Raw genomic sequence first — 19,006 nt, 5'->3', positions numbered from 1 at the left:
TTTCTCTCCCACCTCACTTCCCTTCGTTATGAACCTTATTCCTGTACACCTGCTGCTTTTTTTCTTTCTTTCTGGAGATTAGTTTCTTTTTGATATCTCAACTATGTGGTCCCTTAGGGTTGATTACATATCTTGATTATTGTTAATTAATGCTGCAATAAACATGAAAGTGTAGATATCCCTTTGACATACTGATTTTATTTCCTTTGAATATGTAACTATTAGTGGGGTTGCTGAACCATATGGTTATTCTATTTTCAATTGTTTAATGAATTCCCATATTGTTTTTCATAATAGCTGTACAGATTTACATTTTCATCAACATTTTATAAAATCATTATTGTAAACACTTATCTTTCTTTTTTTGGTAATAGCCATTCTAACAGATATGAGGTGCCATCTAATTGTGTTTTAAATTAGCATCTCTCTTATGATTAATGAGGTTGAGTATTTTTTCATATCCCTATTTGCTTTTTATGTCTTCTTTTAAAAAATGTTCCGATTCAGCCGGGCGCAGTGGCTCATGCCTGTAATTCCAACACTTTGGGAGGCTGAGGTGGGCGGATCATTTGAGGTCAGGAAGTGGGCAGATCATTTGAGGTCAGGAGTTCAAGACCAGCCTGACCAACATGGTGAAACTCCATCTCTATTAAACATACAAAAATTAGCCAGATGTGGTGGCACAAACCTGTAGTCCCAGCTAATCAGGAGGCTGAGGCAGGAGAATCGCTTGAACCCAGGAGGTGGAGGTTACAGTGAGCCCAGATCATGCCACTGCACTCCAGCCTGGGTGACAGAGTGAGACTCCATCTCAAAAAAAAAAAAAAAAAAAAAATTACAGGGTCATTGCCCATTTTTGGAATGAGGTTGTTTTCACACTATTGAATTGTTTGAGTTCTTGTATATTTTGGGCATTAACCCCTTATGAGATGTATGGTTCGCAAATATTTTCTCACATTTCATGGTTCTTTGTTGATTTTTTTTTGGCTGTGCAGGAGCTTTTTAGTTTGATATAATTTTATTTGTACATTTTTGCTTATGTTGTCTATGCTTTGGAGTTTGTATCCAAAAAATCATTGCTCGGACCAACTTAAGCAACTTATACCTAATTTTTTAAAGTAGTTATACAGCTTTAGATCTTACAGCAGTTAAGTATTTCATCCATTTTGAGTTGAGATTTGCATATGGTTTGAGATAAAGATCTAATTTTGTTTTTCTGCATGTGGTCACATTTATTGATTCATGTAGTTGAATCATCCTTGCATTCCAAGAATAAATTCCACTTGGACTATCTGGTATTTAATGTGTGATCTAACTCAGTTTGCTAGTATTTTGTTGAGGATTTGCTAGTTTGCTTATCACAAATGTTAGCCTATAATTTTTTTCTCATAGTGTCCTCTTCTGGCTGTAGTATCAGAGTAATAATGTCTTCTTCAAATGCATTTAGAAGTGTATTATCCTGGCCGGACGTGGTGGCTCATGCCTGTAATCCCAGCACTTTGGGAGGCCAAGGCAGGCAGATCACCTGAGGTCAGGAGTTCAAGACCAGCCTGGCCAACATGATGAAACCCCATCTCTACTAAAAACACAAAAGTTAGCCAGGCATGGTGGTGCACACCTGTCCTCCTAGCTACTCAGGAGGCTGAGACAGGAGAATCGCTTGAATCCAGGAGGTGAAAGTTGCAGTGAGCTGAGATCATGCCACTGCACTGCACTCCAGCCTTGGAAACAGAGCGAGATTCTGTCTCAAAAAAAATAAATAAATAAAAAATAAAATAAGAAGAAAAAGAAGAAGCGTACTCTCCAATTCTTTGGAAGAGTTTGGGATGTATTTTTATACTATTTCCATATTATTTATTTATTTAAGACAAGATTTCACTCTGTCACCCAGGTTGGAGTGAAGTGGTGCAATCTCAGCTTGTTGCAACCTCCATTTCTCAGGCCCAAGTGATCCTCCCACTTCAGCTTCTTGAGTAGCTGGGACCGCAGGCATACACCACCTTGCCTGGATTTTTTTTGTACTTTTAGTAGAGATGGGGTCTCACTATGTTGTCCAGGCTGGTCTCAAACTCCTGAGCTCAAGTGATCTGCCTGCTTCAGCCTCCTAAACTGCTGGGATTACAGGCATGAGCCACTGAAACTGCCCTACTATTTCAATTTTAAATGTTTCATAGCCTTCCCCAGCAAAGTCACCTAGTACTACCTTTTCTTTGGTAGCAGTTTTTATTACTGATTAAATCTCCTTACCTATTAGTAGTCTTTTCAGATTTTCAGTTTCTTCATGATAGAATCTTTGTAGATTTCTGCCGAGAAATCAGCTGCTAATGTTATCCAGATCCCATGTCTGTGAGAGTTGCTCTTTTCTCTGAGCTTTCAAGATTCTCACATTGTCTTTTTTTGTTGTTGTTGTTTTGAGACAGAGTCCTGCTCTGTCACCCAGGCTGGAGTGTAGCGGTGTGATCTCAGCTTACTGAAACCTCCGTCTCTTGGGTTCAAGTCATTCTCTCATCTCAGCCTCCCAAGTAGCTGGGGTTACAGGGATGTGCCACCACACCCAGCTAATTTAAAGAGAATTTAAAGTGGCCCCGGCTGGCAGGGTCTAGGTGTCTGGCAGAGGCACATGCGGACCCTGCCTGGAGCCCACCCTAGTGACACTGGGCGGGTCAATCTTGCAGGATGTGAGCAGCATCCCTGGCCTCTATCCACGAGGTGCCAGTAGCATGTGCAGGTACATACACGTGCATGCACACACAGTTATGACACCCAGAAATGTCTTAGGATTTCAAAATGTGTCCTTGGGGGCAGAAATGTCCCTGGTTGAGAATCTGCCGCAGAGGAACACAACCACACCAGGCCTCAGGATTTTATGTTGATCAAGTTCCAAGGAAAAGGAACATCTTGGCTGGGCGTGGTGGCTCACGCCTGGAATCCCGGCACTTGAGGCCAGGAGTTTGAGACCAGCCTGGGCAACATAGTGAGAGACCCCATCTCCACCAAAAAAAAAAAAAAAGAGAATGAGATCTCCAGTTTTAAAAATTCACAGACACCACAAGGAAACAATACACTATGAGACCCAGCAGAAGTAACAGATAGACTCTGTAGACCCAGATACTAGAATTGTCAGAATATAAAGTAACAGTGTTATATATATCTAAAGAAATAAAAAAGATTTCTGGAAATATGAACGAGGGGAAAAAATCTGGAAATGTCTTCATTTCTCCCTCATTTTTGGAGGATAAGTTTTCCAGCTATAGATTTCTCAATTGACAGGTTTCTTCATTATTTTAAATATATAATCCACTGCCTACTGGCCTTCAAGCTTTCTGCCAAGAAATCAGCTGCTAATGTTATCCAGATCCCTTGTCTGTGAGAGCTGCTCTTTTCTCTGAGCTTTCAATATTCTCACATTGTCTTTTTTGTTGTTGTTGTTTGAGACAGAGTTCTGCTCTGTCACCCAGGCTGGAGTGCAGTGATGTGATCTCAGCTCACTGAAACCTCCATCTCTTGGGTTCAAGTGATTCTCCTATCTCAGCCTCCCAAGTAGCTGGAGCTACAGGCATGTGCCACCATGCCCAGCTAATTTCTTTGTATTTTTAGTAGAGACAGGGCTTTGCCATGTTGCCCAGGCTGGTCACAAACTCCTGGCCTCAAGCAATCTGCCCAGGACTACCATTTACCCAGCAATCCCATTACTCGGTATAGACCCAAAAGAAAATAAATCATTTTACCAAAAAGGCACATGCACTTGTATGTTTATCACAGCACTATTCACAATAGTAAAGACATGGAGTCAAGTTAGATACCCATCAATGGTGGACTGGATGAAGAAAATGTGGTACATATACACTGTAAAATACTACACAGCCATAAAAAAGAACATGTCTTTTGCAGCAACATGGATTCAGCTAGAGGCCATCATCCTAACAGAATTAACATAGAAACAGAAACCAAATGTTGCATGTTCTTACTTACAAGTGGGATATATGGACATACATTGGGTACATATGGACATAAAGATGGGAATAGCAGACAGGAGGCTACTAGATGGGGCAGAGGGAAGAGAGAGGGAAGGCAAGGGCAGAAAAACTAATGATTGGGTACTATGCTCATTATCTAGGTGATGGGATCATTCGTACCCCAAACCTCAGCATCACACGATACGTAAGAAAACTGCACATGTACTCTCTGAATCTAAAATAAAAGTTGAAATTATATAAAAGAAATTACACATATATGGCCGGGCATGGTGGCTCCCACCTGTAATCCCAGCACTTTTGGGAGACTGAGGTGGGCAAATCACGAGGTCAGGAGATCGAGACCTTCCTGGCTAACACAGTGAAACCCCATCTCTACTAAAAAATACAAAAAAAAAAAAATAGCTGGGTGTGGTGGTGGGCAACTGTAGTCCCAGCTACTCAGGAGGCTGAGGCAGGAGAATGGGGTGAACCCTGGAGGCGGAGCTGGTAGTGAGCGGAGATCGCGCCACTGCACTCCAACCTGGGCGACAGAGCAAGACTGTCTCAAGAAAAAAAAAAAGGAAAGAGGCTGCCCCACCTGCCCCACACTCACCTGAAGCTCACTGGGGCTCTAGGTGGTCTGTGGCAGTAGCTGGGCCAGGCAAGGCCTTGAGAGGCAGGGCCGAGGGCCACAGCAATGGCTGTTTTGGTGTCAACAGCAGGCCTGGCAGATACTGGGACCCAAGCAGGCCAGGAGTGGAATTTTGGGGGCCGTTAATGGAGTGTGGGTTCCAGTGTAAGGAGCAGGCTGGTCCCGCTGCTTCTTCCCTTTCCCAGGAGTGGAGCAAGCACCACAGCCCCTACCATGACAGGAAGGCCAATGTTCTCCTCAGTGTTGAGCCCCTCAATGTTGAGCCAAACTGTCCTGAAATGGGGCAGTTGGAATTCCAAAGAAAGAAGCTCTGAAGCCCAGAGCTATTGAATTGTAGCCATGTGGCTAGAATGAGTCACTGGTCCCTTCAGAGCAAACAACGAGTTTTGGCTCTGAGGGGTCTACATCTTCCCAATCCCCCAGGACATGTTGGGGCCAAACACTCTCCTGGGAACTGTCCCTGAGGCAACCTTAGACAAGTTCTGTCTCTAGGTGAGAGTGGCCAAAGCCATGCTCTGAGGGGAAGCCACATGGAAGCCAGGTGACATTATCCTGCACAAGAGGACTGCTGTGCATCAAACCATGTCGCCTCCCAGGAGGGCACAGAAAATCACAGCTTTTTTTTTTGCTTTTCTTTCTTTCTTTTTTTTTTTTTGACAGTCTTGCTCTGTCACCCAGGCTGGAGTGTAGTGGCATGATCTTGGCTCACTGCAACCTCCACTTCTCATATTCAAGAGATTCTCTTGCCTCAGACCCCCAAGTAGCTGGGATTACAGGCACGCATCATGATGCCGGCTAATTTTTGTATTTTTAGTAGAGATGGGGTTTCACCATATTGACCAGGCTGGTCTCGACCTCCTGACCTCAAGTGGTCCACCTGTCTCAGCCTCCCAAAATGCTGGGATTACAGGTATGAGCCGCCATGCTTGGCCTGAGATTACAGCTTCTCTTCAGGACTTGGAGAGGATGGGGATTGCATGTCTGCACAGAGCCCATAAAACAGCTTTGTGTGGTTGGTGCCAAAGCCTGATAGCGCCTGGAGTATGACAGGTGATTGTTGGGATATTATGACAGTTGATCATTGATTATTGAGAACCAAATAAGGTGACTCTGGGCATGCATGCTGCTGTCCCCCAAATGGCTCAAATCCTGGAAAAACTAAATACTTGCTCAGGTCCATGGCATACTGAATGTGGCAAATGCTTTCTGCAGCATACCCTTCCAAAGTCCCAGGACCTTTTGCCTTCAGCTGAGAGGACCAACAATGTACCTTCTCGTTGCTCCTAGAGAAACTTACACAGTCCAACTATCCGACATGGTTTAGGGTGATGTGAGACATTTTGGAGTGATGTGCCTGGCGTTGTCTGGGAAGACTATATGGATAATATTCTCCTAATCTCTACAGATTGAAGTCTTTTGCAGAAACCTACCTAGAAACTCCTAAAGCATTTACAATCCAGAGGATGGGCCAGTCATGCCCAGAAAGTCCAGGGACCAGGAGGCACCATAACATTCCTGGGCATGGTCAGGTTAAGACCCAAGTTTTGCCAACAGCTGTGATCATCAAAATCCAACCACATCCACAGGCCTCTGTAGAGTTTGGATCTGTGTCCCCACCTGAATCTCAACTCTAGTTGTAATCTGCAGTGTTGGAAGTGAGGCCTGGTGGGAGGTGATGTGATCATACGTGTGGACCCTGATGAACGGTTTAGCACCATCCCTCCTGTGCTGTTCTTGTGATAGTGAAAGCTCTCACAAGTTCTAGTTGTTTAAAAGTGTGTAGGCTGGGCACGGTGGCTCACGCCTGTAATACCAGTGCTTTGGGAGGTCAAGGCAGGTGGATCACAAAGTCAGGAGATCGAGACCATCTTGGCTAACATGATGAAACCCCATCTTTACTAAAAATACAAAAATTAGCTGGCATGGTGGCACGTGCCTCTAGTCCCAGCTACTTGGGAGGATGAAGCAGGACAACTGCTTGAACCCAGGAGGCAAAGGTTGCAGTGAGCTGAGATCACACTATTGCACTCCAGCCTGGGTGACAAAGCGAGACTGCATCTCAAAAACAAAAAAAAAAAGTGTGTAGCACCTCTCGCCTCTCTCTCTTGTTCCTGCTCCAGTCATGTAAGATGTGCCTGCCTGCTTCCTCTTCCCCTTCCACCATGTTTTTAAGCTCCCTGAAGCCTCTCCAGAAGCTGAGCAGAAGCCACTTAGCTTCCTGTACAGCCTGTGGAACTGTGAGCCAATTAAACCCAGTTCCAGGTATTTCTTTACAGCAGTGTGAGCGTGGACTAATATACCTTGTTTTATGAAAGGGCTGTATCTGCAAAGGGATCCCCAACACAGAAGGAGTCAAGAAACCAAAGAATGAAACAGACAAATCCAGTTTGTCAGTAAAAGGTAATTTATTGGGGGGAATTTGTGGACAGAAGCATGGTCTTGAGCAGTAGCAAGACAGGTAGTTCCCCAGGCTGTTACCCCGAAGAGTCAGGCTTACTTAGTATAGGAAAAGGGTAAATATGGTCTATAAGGAATGTGCAGGACAATTAAGGTCAGCCTTCCAGAAAGAGAATGAGGTGCACATCATAGCCTGTAGTTTGTGTGATGACATCTAGGTTGCTTCGACCTAAGTAGAAGATTTACAGTAAGTGTGTACCTTACACATGAAACAATAGATCAAGTAGGAATCTTACAGGCATTCCCAGAACTGGGGTTAATCCAAAGTGAACATGGTGGATTCACTTCCAAGATGGAGTTGCTTTAGCCTCCACAGAGCTCCTTCCCCAGACCCACGGAGCCCTTAGGGTTTAGAGGACCAGCGTAGAAATTCTCATCCAGGCGTTTTGATCCTTTTGGTTCTCAAAAGGGAATTGAATGTACACATCTGCTTATTATTCTCAAATAATTTCTTCTTTCACGTTATTATTTCTCAAATCTTTCCTTCTTTTCCCTCTCCACAGAAAAAGCTACAGAAAATTTAAAAGTATTTTCAGAAAAGACAGTACACTGAGTAGGATTTGCACATCAAGAAAAAGTAGAAATGGGAGTTGGGAGTCAAGTGTTTTGGAGAGGGATAGAGAAAAAGATTAGGCTGGAAGGGGTACTGGACCAGTTGTGGGGGTGTGTACACCTGTGTGTGTGTGTGTGTTGTGTGTGTAACTTTCTCACTGAACGTTTACTTGAACAACTCCAGCACTGTCTAGACTGGATTAACAGAAAGATGTGTGTTTGCCCATGGGCAGGTGGGGGGTTTGGGGGCAGGTGACCCTGGTAATGGAATGCAGTGATGGCAGCTGGGCTGCTGAGCAGGCATGATGAGCTGCAGAAGGAGCAGGGCTCTGGTTCCCATGCTGGTCCATCGTGCTGGCGTGGAGCTACCTCCAGGCTGTGGGCTGTGCATGGTAGGTGGGGCTTCCTTCCTTCCCCAAACTAGCCCAGCAATTCCCCAGGAAGTCAGGCCACTGCTACTGCTTCTGACTGCACTGCACCTCTAAAGGGAGGGTCACCCTGTCTGTACCAAGGATGGGGACGGCAGAAGAATCTCACAGGCCAGGTGGGTCTCAATTGGTAAATGCAGGGTGGACATATGTGTGTTTGCTGTGGCTCCCCACTCTGCCCTTTGCAGACAGTGCTAATTAGTCAGTCACAGGATTCTCACCCCAGTGCCCAGTGAGCACTACCAAAAGCTCCAGATGGCTTATAAGCATCTGGAGACTCTTGCATTCCCTGTGGATCCTTCCTGACCAGATCTCAGAACCTTCCCTGGAAATGAGGAAGTGGCATGTCACCACCCAGTACCTGTACTGTCAGAGATGGCATCTTGGGTGACCATTCCCTGAGTGGAGGAAGAGAGGGTTCTGTGCAGGGGACTTCCTTGGTGGATCACGGGGTAAGTGAGGCCTTTGGTCTGGCATAAAGCCTGTGGAGCAGAGATTCCAGTGGGGCTGGGACAAGCAGGTGCTGCTCAACCAGGCCTCCCGAGACACCTTGTCCCCCTCCCACCATAGCTGAGCCTGGATGAGAATGTGGACACCCATAGACACCAGAGGATGGGACCGTGAGCAGTGGTGGTGCTGGGGTGTGGGGTGAAGGCAGCTGGGACAGGGCCTCCAGGTGTGGGAGGATCCAGCCTCTCTTGTGAGGCCCTGGGCACATCACTGCCCTCTGTGGGCCTCTGTTTCCTCATCTGGCAGATGAACAAATGATGAGCCTGTTGAGCAGGCCTCACAGGGTCCTGATGGGGTTCAGGGAGGAAGGGAATTTATGGGTGCTTGTACCTCGCTTTTCCCATGAAGGGTGATGGTGAGAGCACAGCTAAGAGCCACATGAAACTGAGTCATCAGGAGGCCCTGTGAGGAAGGCGTGGTTCCCATCACACTTCCTTGATGAAAAAACAGTCTCAGGGAGTTCTGGCTGCCTGCCCAAGGTGACACGAGCAGTGAGTGTTGGAGCTGGGAGTGAATCTAGAATCAGGGCAGAGTGGAGTTGGTGGGAGCATTGCAACAGCTCACTCAGGCTGGTTATCCAGGACCTGAGGTCAAGGCGGCTTAGGTATAACTGAGGGAGGAGAGAATAGTCTCCCTGACCTTGTTCCTTACCCTGGCAGGGGGAGACCTCCAAATTGGCCATGCAGGAGATGAATCCCCAGACAGCACAGATGAGGCTGTGGGGCAGCAGGTGAGTGGATCTGTGGTGGGAGGGGCTCCAGGGAGTCGAAGGACAGGCTTCTTCCCCCCCAGCTGGAGGCCTCCACATCAAGAGAGCAGGGGGTCTTCCTCCCCCAGCCCTGCCCTCCTGTGGCCACAGGTCCTGAAATGCCTCCATTAGAGAGACCAGAGAAACTGCCTGGGCGAGCTGGGCTCAGTGTAGATTTGGGGAACAGTGAGACAGGGGACCCCATGCCCTCATGACTTGTTAAAATCCCAGCATAGAAGTAACTGGGGATGTCTAGTGGCCTTGGGGGCCAGCTGGGGAGATGCGGGAGAGGAAGGGAGGGCTGGGGGAGGCAGCTGAGGGTCCTGGGCTGTTCCAGGTGGGAGACCTTGGGAACGGGTGTCCAGGCAGAAGCGGTTGGTGAGATTTCAGGGGACAGGACTTGGGTGGGCACCTGACAATGGGACCTCACCGCCACTACCACCCCAATGGCCAGGGTGTTGTGCCTTCTCTGGGCTGGTGGGGGGAGGGGGTTCCTCATTAACCTGGTGAAGCTGGGCACTGCCATGAAGGACTGTGTGGGTGGGAGTGAGCCTGGGGCAGGCAGGTCGGGGACCAGGATCCTCAGGCTTGGGAGGAGAGAGCCCTGGACCCAGCCCTTCGATCACAGCAAACCCCCTCCTGTGTGAGCCCCACAGTCCTCCCCATGCTCCCCGAGCTGGGGCTTCAGGCCCATCTTACCTCTGAGTGGTGGAAGCTCCAGAGCAGCTGCCAGTCCCTGTTTCCTGAGTGGCGAAGCTGCAGAGCTGCCTGACTGCAAAGCTGCAGGAGCCGCAGGAGCTGGACTCAGCCTCTCCCTTAGGTTGTGCCCACAGAAGGAGAGGGAAATTGTGCCCCTCCCAAGTCAGGCAGCTCCTAAGTGGCCGAGCATTTTCTTTGTATAGTGGGCCTGCGTTTATCTGTCTGTTGTCAGAGAGTGTTGGGGCAGAAGGTCCCTGAGCCACAGTTCCCACACCTCCTCATCTAGAGCCCAGAGCTTGATGGAGGTCCCAGTGCTGTTCTATGCACATTTCTCACCCCTGCTGGCCTGGCAGTAGTGCAGCGTGGGAGGGTGTGGGGATGGGGGCAAGTCATGGGCCAGGGGCCTTTCTGAGGGTCTTTGGCTGGCTGTCTTCCAGGGAAATGTGATCAACACCCAGAAAGGAAAAATGGGGAGTAGCTGGGGCCCTCACTTTGGGGGAGGGTGGGGATGTGGAAGTCAGAGACCATCCCACCCACTTACCCTGGGTAGAACACTCTCCAGCTCCATCCTCTGCATCCTGGATTTATTGGGAGGGTTTGATACACAGAGGACAAGACCCATTGCAATGGAGGGTGTGGGTAGGAGGCAGGAATCCTGGACAAATTCCTTGGGAGGGGCTGTTTCTCTGTTTATATCCAACTCTGAGAAACAGGTGGGGCTGCATGGGATTGGAGAAGAGGGGGCCCACTAAGAGAAAAGCCCTAGAGATCTGCCCCAGTTTACTCCCTCCCTAAGGGCTCTTCACTGTCTTCCACCCAGGCCCTGTCCACCTCCTGTTTTTCCCTCTCGCTCCAGGAGATTAAAGTCCTCCAAGAAATACAGCTGCTTCCGTGACAAGAGGGAATTATCATCTTCAGACTCAGCAGGAATATGGGGTTGGTTTCAAGCCCATGGAGCCACACAGTCCAATTGAGAGGTGAGAGCCTAGAGGATTGACAGAGGGTGGGCGGAGACTCTGTCTCATGGTCAGATTCAGACAGCCTGTGGCCACGGCTCTCTGGTCAGCAGCAGGCCCTGTTGAATGGGAGCCCTGGGCGGGGACTGGGAGGGAGGCCTGAGGTGTGGCTTCTGGAGCCTCACAGCTGCTGCTCTGTCCTACAGCTACAACCTGTCCTGCCGCTGAGCCGCATCCCAGTAGGCCAGCCACACCCTCAAGGCCAAGAAGACCAGGCCATGAAGAATCTCAGGCCCACTGAGTGCCCAGGTGGCAGGGGCAGAGTGCCTCAGGGCTCGGTGAAGTTTGGGATGAGCATGGGCTCTGGAAGTCAGACAGCTACACTGGGCTCCCAGCTCCACTGTGATCAGCCCTGTGACTGGGGCAGGGAACTCACTGCTGTGGTACTTGAGCATCACTGTCATAAATTTACTGTGTCTGTCCAATCCTTTTCTTTTTTTTAATCTCTCTTCCTCTATAATCACCATGTACTACTGATCTCTGTTAATGTTTTTGTTCAAATGAATAAACATATGTTATATAGTGTGTATTATATGTCCTCATGATTTCTTCACTATACTATATGATTCCACTCATACGAACTTAACTACTAGAGTAGTTAAGTGTACAGAAACACAAAGTAGAAGAGTGGTTCCCGGGGCTACAGGAAGGTAGGTGAGGTGTTTAATGGGTACCGAGTTTTAGTTTTGCAAGATGAAAAACACCCCTATGAATGTGGAGGATGCTCATAAAACAGTGTGAATGTGCTTAATTCCTCTGACCTGCACACTTAAAAATTGTTCAATTAAAAAAAAAAAAATTGTTGGTCAGGTGCAGTGGCTCACACCTGTAATCCCAGCACTTTGAGAGGCAGAGGTGGGCAGATCACCTGAGGTCAGGAGTTGGAGACCAGCCTGGCCAACATGGTGAAGCCCCATCTCTACTAAAAATACAAAAAATAGCCAGGCGTGGTGGTGCATGCCTCTAATCCCGCTACTTGGGGGCTGAGGCAGGAGAATTGCTTGAACTCAGGAGGTGGAAGTTGAAGGGAACGAAGATTGCACCACTGCACTCTAGCCTGAGTAACAGAGTGAGACTCCATCTGAAAAAGAATAAAAAAAAAAAAAAAAGACCTTAGCTATCTGCAACAGCATGAATATCACAAATATAATGTTCCGTAAAATTAAGTGGATGTAAAATATACATAGAATTTAATTTGATTTATACAAAATCCAATAAGCAGACAAAACTGAGGTCCTGGCTTTCAGTAATACTGGAGTAGCTTGTTGAATTAACACAGATTATAATGATGACACCTGAATAATATATTATCTATTGTTATAGAAACACATCTATATAATACAAATATGACCTATGTGTGAATAAGAACTGAATGAGGATTTCAGCTGTGCCCACTATAGGGGAGACAGGTATTGACATTTGAATCTAGCCCAATTAACACTGTTTGTAAACAATAACACTGCTTTTCAAAGGTACACAACAGAATTGAGTGTCTCTTTAATGATTCTTTACAGTTTTAGTATACAACTTTAAAATTCATGAGACGTGTGAAGAAACACGAAAATGGAATCCACATACAATTAAAAAAGCAGACAGTAGAAGTGATCCTAAGATATTCAAGGTGTTGTAATTCAGGATGTTTAAAGGCAGCTATTATAAATCTGTTCATAGGGGTAAAGGAAAATATTCTAACAATGAATGAAGTGATGTGGAACCTCAGCAAAGACGTGGAAATTATGAAACAATAGGAAGATAAGGAAATTTTAAAAATACTTTTGAGCTTATTCAAAGATTAGAAACAGAAGACGGAGCAATAGAAATTGTCCATTCTGAATAAAAGAGTGAAAAGCCTTAAAGAAAATGAAGAGTCTTAGAGACCTGTGGAGTGATTGAGTCCAAGTTGGAGAAAGGACAGAAAAATTAAATGACGTACAAAGTAAATCACCAACTAATAGCTGAAAACTTCCAAAAATTGGTCAAAACCCCCCAATTTTTATAACAACATGTCAACACACTCCTCCAAAAAATACAAATAAAACCATACCAAGGCCATATTGTGCTTTAGGAGACTGGCAGGGAAGAGCTTTCTATTGACTTGCTGTGATTTCTAATTTTAACTACTTAGAAGAATGAAAAATAGGTTCCCCTTAGAGTTTCTTTTTTTTTTTTCTTGGAGAAAGTCTGACTTAGGCACAGATGACTGACAGTTATTAAAGTCAGATGACTTTCCAGGCTTCTGTTAAATTTCCAGTGTCTTACATTGGAAATTATTTAAATTTGTTTCTTCCAAATCCTGCAGTAATACTGATGCTCCGGAAAGAAGTCCCACGGAGATTCTGCTCTTGTGCATCCATCCTGCACGGAGCTGAAGCTGTGCCTCCTCTAGTTTCATTAGCATATAGTCATGGGATACTTCGAGTTAATCTGGAAAACTAAATGTTAAAATGGATTCAGGCTGGGCACGGTGGCTCACGCCTGTAATCCCAGCACTTTGAAAGGCCGAGACGGGCGGATCACTTGAGGTCAGGAGTTAGAGACCAGACTGGCCAACATGGCGAAACCCCATCTGTACTAAAAATACAAAAATTAGCCAGGCGTGGCTGCAGGTGTCTGTAATTTCAGCTACTGGGGAAGCTGAGGCAGAACAATTGCTTGAACCCGGGAGGCAGAGGTTGCAGTGAGCACAGATCAAGTCACTGCACTCCAGCCTGGGCTACAGAGTGAGACTCCGTCTCAAAAAAAGAAAAAAGAAAAATGGATTCAAATAATTATCACTGTTAAGTTCCACCAGCAAATTATTAAACGTGGTTCCAAAGGGATATTTAAAAAAGGAAATTAAAAGTGTTTCCAAGAAGGCCCTATTCACAGCAGAAACACAGACGCTGTTCATGACCTCACCACACAAACTTCCCTCACGTGTTGGGAGGGACCAAGGGGCTCTCTGGCCCTGTACCTGCATTAATTACGTCCGGGAGGTCCGCACTAGGACCCTAAGGCCTGAACCAGCCTGGGTCGGAGGCTGAGAAGCCGTGGATGTGGCTCCCAAAGTGGCTTAGCTTAGGGGCTCCCTTCCCTCTGGCTGTTTCCTGACTGGATGCAGCAGGGTCAGACCTTTTGCTGTGACATTTTCTACTCTTTATTAGAGTGGCAGGAGCGTCCCTGTGTGAGGCCTGACCCAGGTGTGGGCCTTGCAGCCAGCCCGGGTTCCAAGGGGCGCTCCCAGGGTGCAGAGGAGGATTTGTGACAGCCTACAGAAAGGAAATGGCTTTGAAAAGGCATGTGCCAGGTTATCAGGGACAGCATATATCCATTTCTGGCAGTGAACTGATGGTTTCAGAAACTCAAGAGTGAGCTTCCCGCATAGAATGCCAAGAAGTCAAGCTGTCAGACACGGGGCCATTAGCCCGTTCTATGCAGGGACTACACTGCGCATGTCCGAAGGGACGTGTCAGGGGTGGGGCGAGGAGGAGGGGCGGTGCCGAGGGGAGAGGCAGCCCAGAAGGAAAGAGCTGGGCGAGGAGAAGTGGCGGTGGCGAGGGAAGGGGCGGGGCGAGTACCGCTCCAGGAAGAACAGCGTTACTACGGCAACCATGACAGGTTTGTGAGCACCTCGCGGTCCCCTGCTGCTCCGTGAGAAATCAAACTTCTGGCAATGACGAAGCATGAAGCCAGCATCTCAGGGAGAGGTAGTGACATAATTACACGATAAGACCAGCAGCCCTGGTCCCGCTGTCGCCTGGCAGGCAAGAGAGGTTTGGGAACAGCCAGGCTCCCCTTGGCGTGGCAGAACTGCTCTGGACTCGGGGAGGTGTGGATTGGAGGGTGGGAGCAACACCTGGCATACTGGGACTTGTCATCTTTGATTAGCTTCCAGTTTTTTGATTGCAGGACGACCGGATTACAATCCCAGCCAGAATGAACAGGGGGCGGTGTGCAGTCCTTAAGGGGGAAGCCAGGCTGTTCCGGCCTCGCTGTGCAAGCTGGGAGCTGTAGTCTCTTCACCGCTCCCGCCCGTTGTTTTCAGCGTTTCGGGACTACAATCCCAGCATGCCCCGGGCTCGGGGGCGGGGCGCAGTTCTCGTGGGAGGAGCGGGGCGGTGCGCGCCTGGCCAGGCAGTCTGGAAACGGTGGTTCTTAAGGGTTCCCAGCCCGTTGGTGGCAAGGCGGCTGGACTAGAATCCCAGCAGGCGACATGCGAGGAGGTGGGCAGCCCAAGATGGTTGGGCAGGGCAGTGTGGATCTCACCGCTTCCACAGCGATGCTGGCTACTGATCGCGGGCACCTGCTTGCTATCGGATGTGAGTCCGGAGAGGGACAGGAGGGGCAGGTCCAGGTTGGGCAGTGAGGAGGTCGTGACGCCGCGAAGTGCACCTCGCCCTTGTCCAGCTCGGACGGATGTGGTCCTCACCCCACTTCCCGCTGCTCAGCTGGGTTCCCTCTCCCACCTGCACCCGGGGTCTTTCCTGGACATCGCGCCTCCTCCAGATCAGGGAGCCACCTGCTTTCCTAAGCTGCTGTCAGAACTGGCCTGAGGTACAAGCGCTGTCCATTGTGCCGCTGCCCTCTTTTCTTTCCAGCCAGAGGGCAGTGCAGCCGCTATGGGAAGAAATCCGCCGCCTGGCCCGCTAGTGCACAAGTTCAGAGCTTTGCAGGGGGTGACATGGACTGTGACTTCGTGAAAATGTCACCCACACCAGCGCCTTTTTTGCAGATGTGAATGTTGAGGCGGCAGAGAGGGTCATTATTGGTTTATCCAGGAGATGCTAAGAGCAGAGGAGAAAATCTCACATCCCACGCGTGTGTCTCTGGTGTGCCATTTTTCACCAACCCATTTGGTGGAAAGTTCCCCAAATAGCTACCTAAAGATGAAGATGATTTAGGCATTTTACACGTGACATCATTGGCCTCATCGCAACTGAGGCCTGACTGCCCAGTGTCTCAAAGGCACAGATGGCAACCTGATCCTCAGGAACAGGTGGTGCTCCAGCTTTGTGGGAGCGACTTTCAAGGTGTGGAGCACTTGGGGAGTCTTTGAAACTCCTCAGGCTTCACATATTTGCAATGGAAACTTCTGGGAGCATTTCTAGTTTTGTGTAGCTTCCTAATAGTTGATGTCCCTTAATTCCATATGTCCTCAGGGACAGTTCGTTTGATTCTGGAATGGCGCCAGCTTTTACGCTTTTGTGTTTAATCTGTAAAAACCAAGGTGTTAATAATCTACATGCAAATAAGACCTTGTTCATATCACACATTCCAACAGGCTTCATTTGTGATTCCTAAATGTGGCTTACTATATAAAAAAAAAAAAAACAAACCCTAGTCCTGCATATTAGACACTGTTATTGTACTTTATAAAGAATCTTTTCCTTCAGGATGAATTACACTTGGGCTCATCAGCACCTGTGTAAATAAAGGAACAAGAACCATGTGGCACCCATGGATGTGGTGAGATGAAGTATAGGGAGACCACAGCACAACAGCTCTTCCCTTGTTTTCAGTAGAGTCTGTGGGGTCAAATACCTGCGTTCCTCCCCTATCCCTCAATATTCTCATTCTACTCCTGACTGTTCCCTCTTTAGGTGAGAGTTTCTAAATACACTTGTCTGCAAGTGTTGGTGGGGATGTTGTAATGTGAAGGCATCCATCATCCGTCACCTTAAAGATGAATGGAGAGGGTTTTGTGATCTGTGTTCAAGAGGCACTGCTGTTGGGTTTGTGTCTGCAAAAACATGTGATCTCAGCTTTCCCCAGCAGCTGCCTCACAAGATTGGTCCTGATGCAACCACAGCTGCTGTTCACAGAGCCAGGAGCTCCTTGCAGTTGGGTGTATTCTGCTGAGATTTGTGGCTCTGACCCTCCTCTGCTCACCCCATTCCTGGTAGTATCTGCTCAGCTGCCTGGTTTGTTCCAGTGTTTCCTCGGAGACTGTTGTGTGACTGCATTTCAGAGGGTCTTTAGGGATTCCACCCTCACTACACCAGTCACTCTACACTGGCCATGAACATAGCTTCTTGGGGCCTCGTGTGTGTCCTCTTCAGTGGAGCTGTGAAGAGTTCTAGTTAGGGATAGATCTCATTCTCACGCACCTCAGGCTGCTTCAAAAGCTGATCATCTCATCCTTGAACACATGGACATTTTTCCTTTTGTGTATTTTGAAGTCCGATGCTGTTTTTTTCTTTTCTTTTCTTTTAAATAATGTGGACGCTTGCAGTAACAGCCACTTTTAAATATCTTTGTGAATTTAACTCTGGCAACAATTTGATGAAGTTGACATGCGGTTCCCATTTTATAGGTGAGGAAACTGACACTTGGAGAGGTAGAGTAGCTTCATTTACTTCATACAAGCTTTTGATGAATTTCAAGTCTCAACCCAGATGTCTTCCTCTAAGGTATGACTGTGGCATATTCTTTGTGTTTTTCTGCCAGCGTCCCGAAGGGGTCCACATCCCATTTGGACTCCATTTTCTTCTTAATGACAGGAAACTTGCAGAAACTGGCCTCCTTCAGTTTTGGAGAGCACTTGCTGGCACTTGGCCTTCCCTGTCCTCCGCCTTCCCCTTGGCAGGGCATAGGTGATTTGTGGGAGCTGGACCAGTGACCAGCACTCACCTAGAATGCTTGTTTTTATGTGAAGATAACACTCACTCACTTTTTGAGGTGAGGTTTTTTTTGTTCTAATTATTCCTCTGGGATTTCTCTTCCAGGTTTGTGCTTGCACGAACCTGTAATTCAAATACTGATGAAAACAAAACTATTGCCCTCCTACCAAATGGTAACAATGCGTGTATTTTTTTCTTTTTCTAATTATAAAAGAAACACATGCTGTTTTAATAATGGCAGATCATAGAGATCTTTATGTAGCAAAATTCTCCCATGTCTTCCTCTTCATTCCAAACTCACTCCCTTCTTAGAAGGAATTATTATAGCTTGGTGTTGATTCTTCTGGATGTTTTCTATAAATTTATAAATACACATAAAGTTGGCCAGGTGTGGTGGCTCATGTCTGTAATCCCAACACTTTGGGAGGCCAAGCAGGGAGGATCCCTTGAGCTCAGGAGGTTGAGGCTCCAGTGAGCTGTGATCATGCCATTGCACTACCGTCTGGGCAACAGAGTGAGACCCTGCCCCCCCACCAAAAAAAAGAAGATAAATACATGTGCAGTTTTTGAACACAAATTGTATCATACCATATTTTTTTTTATTTTGCTATTTCACAAGCAATATATCATTTACGTTATTCCATATCAATGCATGAGATTCTAACTCCCTATTTTTAATGTCTTAAATGTATTCCAATGGGCATACAAGATTTGTTTCACTGTTTATTCTTTGATAGAAACTTAGATTATTTCTAATTCCACTGTAATTAAAAAATACAGTGATAAGATTCTTGTATATAATTTACTACACTGACAACTAACCGTTGTTTATCTTGCCTTCTTTTAGTCAGAGAATGTGTCACGAGTTTAATATTATTTTATGATTTGATTCATAGGAAAATTAATGTTATGACTGGGTAAGACAATTGTGAAGAAACTGCACTTCGAGGCTGTCTATCTCTGTATTCTGATGGAAAAGCGTGGAATTTAGAAGCATTGCTCGCTCCTTCAGTTTCTAACAAGTCAGTATTCTCAAAGCAATTTAAATTTAAATGTTTGAATTGTTTCTCCTTTCCTCGTTCACCTGAAACTTCTGACTCCAGGGATTTTCCGTTGGGCTTTAGAGAGGATAACTCCCATATTGCTGTTGTATCTATTTCTCTTCAGCATCTGGCTGCATGTGCTAAAGACCATAGAATTAGACCAGGTCCTGTATAGATTTTGGGACCAAAAATTCAAAGTAATCAACTCAAGACAGGAGTCTACCACTTTGATTCTTAACAAAAGATTTCCTTTGATTTCCCCAAATCTTTATGATTCCTAGAAGAAACTCACCCATGGGTGAAGCATGTGGTTCTGTTGAATAATGTTTTGTTGGGAATTTCCACA

At 46.8% G+C, this 19,006-nt stretch overlaps 1 pseudogene; it reads left to right on the top strand.

The window, feature by feature from the left end:
* Window positions 1-11,539, top strand: part of LOC129041488 (septin-14-like) — a 57,647-nt pseudogene extending 46,108 nt beyond the window's left edge.
* Window positions 11,540-19,006: the final 7,467 nt, after the last annotated feature.

This window comes from Pongo pygmaeus, chromosome 6, assembly GCF_028885625.2.
Source record: "Pongo pygmaeus isolate AG05252 chromosome 6, NHGRI_mPonPyg2-v2.0_pri, whole genome shotgun sequence".
Classification (NCBI taxonomy): domain Eukaryota; kingdom Metazoa; phylum Chordata; class Mammalia; order Primates; family Hominidae; genus Pongo; species Pongo pygmaeus.
Note: the sequence above shows the minus strand (reverse complement) of the source record. Positions and strands in the feature narration are given on the sequence as shown.